Source organism: Vanessa atalanta, chromosome 13 (assembly GCF_905147765.1).
Source record: "Vanessa atalanta chromosome 13, ilVanAtal1.2, whole genome shotgun sequence".
NCBI classification, from domain to species: domain Eukaryota; kingdom Metazoa; phylum Arthropoda; class Insecta; order Lepidoptera; family Nymphalidae; genus Vanessa; species Vanessa atalanta.
This window is the reverse complement of record NC_061883.1, coordinates 11,228,395-11,237,208: the sequence shown is the minus strand read 5'-3', so window position 1 is coordinate 11,237,208 and position 8,814 is coordinate 11,228,395.

Here is an 8,814-nt window from a genome sequence, read left to right as displayed (position 1 = left end):
AACGCGCGCGAGGCACTGACTAAATCGGTTTCAGCCTTTCAGGTTTGTGAAAGTCATTTATTTGATAACGTATTAGCTTGTGTTTAATATATGTGATGATTATTATTGATTATTGTTATTTTTATTATGAAATTATTATGTAAAAGTAATTAAATATGATAGTAAATTAAAGGGAAGCTCTCAAAGACTAAAAACTGTCTACTTGTCTCATTGCCTGTCTACTCACATGTGTCATGATCAATAACGTAGGCTACAATCGAAATTGGTTACCCGCATGTATTTAGCAACATTCTGTGGGTTTAATTACAGAAATATCCTTTTTGCCTTCCTTTTCGCGACAAGGGTTAAAAAAGAATTTGATTGCAACGATTTTGTATGTAATGTTTCAATATGAGACGCAAAAAGGTTTCACTTCTATCACGCGTACTTATAATTGCTTTATTTTTATCTTTATAGATATATAAAGTATATAAAGTCATTAATATTACAATTAAACTTGTAAAATGACGATGTATATTTTGCTTGTAATTTTGTTTTATAATATTTTCTAATATTTTCTATAATCAAGACAAGAATTTTACTTAACAGCCCGATTTTACGCTCACTTCGTAATAAAAGCATAGTTATTGGTTTGTTGTTGTTGTTGGGTTTTAATCACGCAAATGTACACATACCCTTAAAACATTGTCCGAAAAGAAAAACAGATACGAGTAGGTACATTATTATTTAATTTAATTTAATGTAAACATTGACATGTTTTTTTTTGTGATTTTATTTCTGCGTTTAAAAATCGTTTATTAGTGAAGAATATTGTTATTATGTAAGTCTACATTAAATATTGGTTCTGATAGAGAAATTTTTAGTGATACACATTTTACGAACAATAAATAACAAACTGAAATACTTAATTGATGATGTGATGTTATTTGTATATGCTATTATAAAGCTACGTAGGTATTTACTATTTTTATAGTACATTTCAATTGAACTTGTACACTATACTGGTTTTATTTGACTGCCTCGTTGTTGTAGTGGCTATATATAAGGCCGCAGAGCCACAGGTCCTGGGATCAAACCCTACAGCGGGCGGATAAAAGATATCGAAAAATTCTCAGTACTAGCCCGGAGTCTGGGAGTTGGAAGTGTGTACACTCTGCCTCGGAAAGCACGTAAAGCCCCAATGACTTTATGTGCTTTCCTGAACTCTTGCCGGATTTGATTTGGTTATGAGAGTGAAGGAATAGAGAGAGTACCAGTGTTCACGCACTCACTTGTGCACTATAATATGTCCTGCGTATTTGGCTGGTCTTCCTTGAGATTCTCCATCGAAGCCGAAATAGGTCAGCACGAAATTATTACAAAAGAAAATTGTATTGACGCGAACTATAGTAAATAAATCAAAGGTATAAATAAATGGGATTCCATAGCTTTACTTGTCAGGGCATTGTCTTTCACACGTATACCATAATTATTGCCCTGAATAAATCATGCAATGACAACTCTAAATGGCCGTTGTCGTACGGGTAATGGTATCTGTTGGTAATTATTTGGTTATTTTTTAGAAGATAATCAATATTTTCAGGGTATGAATTAGTTTATTAACTATCCGTAATACCATTGGATAAATCTAAATAAAGTACTTATAAAAACCACAACAAAATGGCGATATTAGAAAAAAAATATATGCAAAAAAACTGCAAAAGATTATTCTGTTGTTTTTTGCATTCATTGTTTTTGTTTTAAAGTAGATTGTTATAAAAACTACTAATTTATAACACGAATTAAAAAAAAACATAGTGGCGAAATAGAAATCAAAGTTTTTGGGGTATTTTGAATGCGTCAGTCGTAATATACGTCGATTTTGTTATCATTAATTTAATTGTCCAGGAAACTGGAAAAACACACAAAATTAAAAGACTACAGTGCAAAAAATATATTTTAATGTCGATATTTATAATTCTGTATTCAGGTAAAATTATACAATAGTACTGTAGTATCCTACTTATTATAAATCTGAAAATATGTTTATTGGTCCTCCTTCTTCTGACGTCACAACGAAGCAAAGATTGACTTGATTAATACTTAGATAATGAACGCCAGAAACTGAAATATGCTAAATTATACTATAATAACTAAAATATTACGTCGTCGTATTTGTAAGATAGTAAAGTATTAAACCTTTTTATTAAAAAAACGATAGTTGTTAAATACTTAATTTGCCGACGCAATGTTTCGCTTAGTCTAACTCTACTGTTAGGTACAATTAGTTTTAACAGAAGGGGTGTCCAATGGGGTAGCGTTTGTTGACCCCAAACATGGATAAATAGAAATGGGAAATTAAGAAATACCATAATAAACATTACAGAGTAGCAGCATATGTGCTTATTTATTTGTGATTTTATTAATTATTTGTTAGTCTGTGGTGGATCCTGTTGTCCTGATTATCGTTGGGAAGGCCTTGACTCTACTTTGGATAGGCTTTAGCAAAGTAAATACTAAAACACACAACGTTTCATTTTGCTTAATGCAATGATGTCGATGAAATTCTCTTCTTGTAATGCTTGCTATAAAGTTTAAATAGAATAGTAATAATAATGTTTACTATAAGGTTTGTCACAGAAAAACTCATATGCTTTGAGCACCTAGCCTTTTATATTTTATATCCGTTCAAGTACTGCATTTCATATATGTATATAAATAAAATGTACGATCTAAACCGAATATAACGCCCGAGAATAACCGACATATACAAATACTACGAAAGTCAGTTCAATATCGTGAAAAATGATTCTACATTGTGATAGAAAATTGCTTTTAGAATTCGTTCTTAATTTGCTATAAGCAATCGTTAATGAAATCCTTTTTACTGTAAATAGGGCTGCCCACAAACTAGGTTTGAAGAGTGTGAAGAAGAGAAGTGTGATGGCTTATAAGCTGCATATTCCTGTATGAATTTTACTACAAGGTTATTGTTTTGAATTTCTCTCTATACTAACTATTATTCCAGTGTCCTCCGGTATAGGCCCTTTCTTTCAGAAATATGTATAAATCTCCTCTCCTCTCTAGCACTCCTCTGGGTGCAGGAGTCGGGTTATGTGGAATTCTTACACACTAAAATTCTCACATGTCCTCGACACGGATCGGAGAGGCCGCGGGATCTTATAGATATAACTCATCCCTCTCATGAAGTGTTTCGCTCGCGACTCGGTGGAACTCTCCTCGTTGGGCAAATCCCGTGATCTCGCCCGCCCGTACCCCTAGCTAGTACGTACGGCACGTCCATCTCGGTTGTCTTCTTTTTCATTGTTGTCTGAAATAGGATACGCGAGGCCACAGGAAAATAGAGAAGTTATTTTCCCGTACCCACTCCGTCGTCTCCTTCTGGACCATTATGGTCTCACAGAAGAGGCTACGGCTTTCCACGCCGATTTTGGAACATGGCCGATATAATTGGTTACAACTCGCGGTCCAGGATCTGCTTTGGCGCGTTTCACGCGGGGCCCGCCTCCAGCGTATGCTGAGTGTTATCCTAGTCGAGCCGGTATAGCCTATTTATATTTGGCTATTTTTGATAGCATTTTTGACGCTAAAAGGCGTGTTATCAAAAATACTAGATACTAGATGTATAAGAAATAATGTCAACAATGATATATAGATATAGACAACTTTACTTCTTTTTACTAATTGTTATATACCTAACAATTCCGACGTTCAATCTCTACATCTGAACTAAACCACCTTAAACGGTTGGACGGATTTTGTTATTTTTTTTTAATGAACCAATTATTCATAGTTATGGTATGACAACGTCCATATTTACGATTACTTAATTTTTTTTTTATGGCAGCCCTGATTATAATTCTAGCAATTAAGGATTTGGGTCAAGGATACACTCAATAATAGAAAACTAATTTGTAACCTTATTTATTAAAATACGGTAGACGGTGATGTTAGCATGTCAGCATTATTTTATTATTTGTAGGTAATTACTAATATTACTTGGTGGTGGATATCTGGGTAAACAACCCACCCATTCATCATCATATTCAACTAGCAAATCGTCATACTAAGTATTTTTATGTTCCGGGTCGAAGGGTGTATGAGCCAGGTTAGCTCAACAGCCACAGGGAGCATGATATCTTAGTTCCGAAGGTGATTATTATGATTAAGTACACCAGTAGCCTGTCCGCCAACCTATATAAACAAAAAAACAAAATGATTATGACTTTTGCTTATTTCGTAGGTATAAATTCGTTTTTCCTGTGTAAATTCGGGTGCATACTACAGAATATCTTTAATTCTTTATATACAACTTTTATAGCTTTTTTGTCATTAGACAATAAAACTGCTATGACCTTGTATTTGAAATCTGTAATATCTTCGAAAATATTCATGGCAATTACTTGCTTTAAAGGGCCATATTGATGCATATTAAATGCACAATGTATTAAAGGTAATTAAATGCATAACGATTAATGCATTATTGCTTAAAATCTCTTCATAAATAAGCCATTATTTCTTTTAAAAAGTAAAAGATAAAAAATAGTTATTGTGGGTTAACCCTAAAAGATAGACACCTACCAACGCGAAATTTTTTGTAGACCGTTTTAAGGTGTACAATACTGTAGTACAATACTGTTATAGTACATTATTTTGATCTATATCGTAGGGTTCAGCCAGCGTTTGCAACGTAAGCAAAAAAAATGTGTTTATTCACGACATCACATTAGAAACCTCTAAAATTACATATATAAACCTTCCTCTTGAGACACTATCTATATAAAAAAACCGCATCAAAATCCTTTGCATAGTTTTAAAGATCTAAGCACACACAGGGGGAAGCCACTTTGTTTTATACTATGTATTGATTAGATGACTCTATAAAATGCTCCCGAAAAGAATTTACTTACAGTTGCACAGCTGTGAGTCGAGATGGCCCAGTGGTTAGAACGCGTGCATCTTAACCGATGATTTCGGGTTCAAACCCAGGCAGGCACCACTGAAATTTCATGTGCTTAATTTGTGTTTATAATTCATCTCGTGCTCGGCGGTGAAGGAAAACATCGTGAGGAAACCTGCATGTGTCTAATTTTCAACGAAATTCTGCCACATGTGTATTCCGCCAACCCGCATTGGAGCAGCGTGGTGGAATATGCTCCAAACCTTCTTCTCAAAGGAGAGGAGGCCTTTATCCCAACAGTGGGACATTTACGGGCTGCTAATGCTAATGCACAGATGTTTTTCAATTGGTCGTCTAATGTTTTTGCTACATTTCTTTTAAATATGTATAATATAAATTTATAGATCAATCAAAGACGAGACTAGTGATACTGTGTAAGTCGTTGGTTTATTCACGACTTCTCTAAGATTTATTTCCTTAAACAAAGTGAAAGGCTGTTGTTTTTATATTTATTACAAGTAAGGTTCCTAAAAGAGGTTGAATCAGAGATGTTGGAAATAATTTGGCAAAAAATTTGTTTCATATTTACTGTTTGTTAATGGTCCGCATATATATTTGACGAATCACAACAATGCAGCGATTACGAGAACGCCTATCAAACGATTGTCATCTAATCGATATTTTTAATCGGAATAGTGACATCGATTTGCTTGTTGAAAGAAAACAGTCGTCAATCGAGCTTTGGTTTTGTAAATTTTTTTTTTTTTTAAATTAATAACACATAATTACTTTTTTTGGTTTGTGACTTCTCCTTAAATTCAATTCATAAATATTTTATGAGTAAAAATATTGTTTCGATTGTTTGTATAATAATTAGTGAGATCTCGATCGATCTCTTCCATTGGGTGGATTCAAATCTAGGTTCGCAGTGAAGTTTTTTATGTAAACTAAATGTGCGATTTAGATCTACACACACTAAGACATCTCGTAATTACGAGTGTCTCTCATACTAATGCACTCCAATAATTTTTGGTGGAAGGGCGCGCCTTCGTGAGTGAATATATCTATAACAATATTAATTTCGTTTTCAATGGAAACCATTGTAAGGAATCCAGCTTGGGCAACACGTAAATGAAAATTAACTATTACCAAAAAATAAGTATCACTTATAAATACGTGGTTAATAAAGAAGAACATATTTAAAAAGTGTATATAATGATCAGGAACAAAGTAAAATATTAAACTGCATTAAAATTATGAAGAAAAGGTAATAACTGTTAGAATAGCTAGCAAGCCACTTTGCCATATTTTAAAGTTAATTTGAAATTAATTGATTGTATATTTAGGAAGAGAAAAATTAATAATTTTTTTTTTCTTTCAATTCGTTAATAAAATAAATAGGTTATTCCTATTGTTGTAATAATAGTAAATAACGCTAGCAGGAGAAAAGCGTCGGCGGAGGTGTATGAAGGCGTAGCGTCGCGGCATACAAGTCAATTTTACCCTTAAAGCGCGCCAATAGTTGTTTCACAACCAAATTTACCCGAGTAACGACAGGGAAGTGCGCTAGTAGAGCAAAATTATTTCGAAACATTACAATTTCGTGTCAATGACACATACGTCACAGTACTTTGTCTGTTTAATAAAGTTTGTTTGAGTACACTCATCTGTCATCCGCCATACCCGTGAATTAAGGCGGGTATAACGAGTTGATTTTTAGTTGCTAATGAGGTATCCATTTTGTTGTGAACGTCTATTATATTACGAAAAGTTGGCAACCGCTTTGACTAACGTGTAACATCGTATCTAAATGGCATGTTCATGAATACATGACGAACATTCGAGAGAAGACGAGCGAGCTTTTACATATTCGCGTGAATTCATATTTATTTCAACCTGAAATAGTGGACGACGTCTTTATAATTATTATCTGTATTAAAGCGATCACAGAATCATGTTTTCCTTTTTTTTATGGTATATGTTGGCGAACGAGCATATGGCGTTGTAAGAAATATTAACCATTCTATACATCGCTAATGCACCCCCAACCTTGGGAACTAAGATGTTATGTTCCTTGTAAACCGGAACACAACAATACTGAGTACTGTTGTTTGGCGGTAGAATATTTGATGAGTGGGTGGTACCTACCCAGAAGGTATTGCACACAAGTAAATACTTTAAATAAGTATGTATATACTTAATTTCAATATTTACCTGTGCATTTTACAAATCTTTGAAACAAGATATGCTATAAAGTCATTTTATAGTATAATTCAAAATTATTTTTTAAATTTCTTGTTTTAAAAAAATTCTTGTACATGGAGCACGTATTTGATCTTTGATACGAATTACTAAATATAAAATATTACTTAATATGATATACAATTCATCTATCTCCGCTTAAAGTATTGGGCAAAATCTAGACTCGTTCAGGTGAACTAGAAAGTAGACTCTTGGAAAAAAAAACACTAACTTTTGTCTGAGATTACTTCAATACTTAATTCACCTTTTAAACCTAACTACTTGCAACTTCTTTAGCCGAGGATGATGATATATGGAGGAGTTATTCTTCGAGATACAGCCAGAGGATATATGCTTTTACTATATTTAGAAAATAATCCAAACAGGTTGTTGAAGTATAATCTTATTGGCAATACAGTTAGCAAGCTAAATGTAAATTCTGAAATTGGGGTCGTAGTTACTAAAGCAAAATAAATCGTTTCGTATTTATAATAACCGGGATAAAATTGTGGCAATTATTCATTGTTATCCTTATCATAAATATTGATATTAATAACTTCTGATATGTTAAAATAAAGTACTACTCTCGTGAAAAGTCTGAATTTTTATAAATGAGCTGGTCTTTATAGAACGAACGCTTAATTCTTATAAAGTATGATTTTCATCTTTTTACTAGTACTATAATTGACGACTGCCTCGTTGGTCTGGTGGCGTAAATATAAGGATGAAGATTCTCTAGGTCGGACCAGTGAAAAGGTATAAGGTTTTTCGGTCAAAACATTTTCAGTAACAACCCCGATTCTAGAAGATGAATGTGTGCCTCGGATTTTACAATCGGATTATGAGCGACGGAATATAGAGCGCACCCGCGTTTACAAACACTCGTGTACTATAGTATGTCCTACATAGTTCGCTGGTCTCCCTGGGTTGCCTGGGTCGAAATCGATCAGACGTCATCACTATAATCATAAAGAAACAAAAGCTTAGCCTTGTACCTTACACGTTAGTCTAAATAGCTCCTTGTTATACTTGTTGTAATGGTTAGGAAGCTAACAAGCAATCCGGTGTATATTTTGCTTTAAAAATACTCCATTACGAGTAAGTCATTTCAGTAATTCATTTCCTGGAAACGAATTGCTTTGCTTACTATTATTAATCTGTACATTTTTTTTTAATTTAGTGGGTTCAAGTTCAAATCGCTTGTATTTATTCGAATTATATTATCAAACGATTTTTATGGAAATACTTTAAATTATATTTATCAGATATCGATTTAAACAACGCCCGAAGCGAGCGTCGATTTATTCAAAGAAATACCTAATTAGTTTGCTCGTGTATTTTTATGAGAAGCCGGAGTAAACAAATAATACCCCTTTTGATAAAGATAAATAGATAAATATTTTATGTTCATTTTTTAAATTAATGATTTAAGAATTTCATTTCATCAAAAAAAATATGCTTTGTATAGCAAAGAATAGAAATAAAAATACAATTAGTAAATAAAAATAAATAAATATAACATATATTAGGCGGTCTTATCGCTAGGAGAGCGATCTCTCCATATTTTAGTTTGAAAAGAAGTAGTTGTTTTATTTCACCTTATCGCCATATTGGTGTATGCATGTTATTATTTAATATTACTAAGAGAGGGCAGGTGAGGTTCAAACAATGAC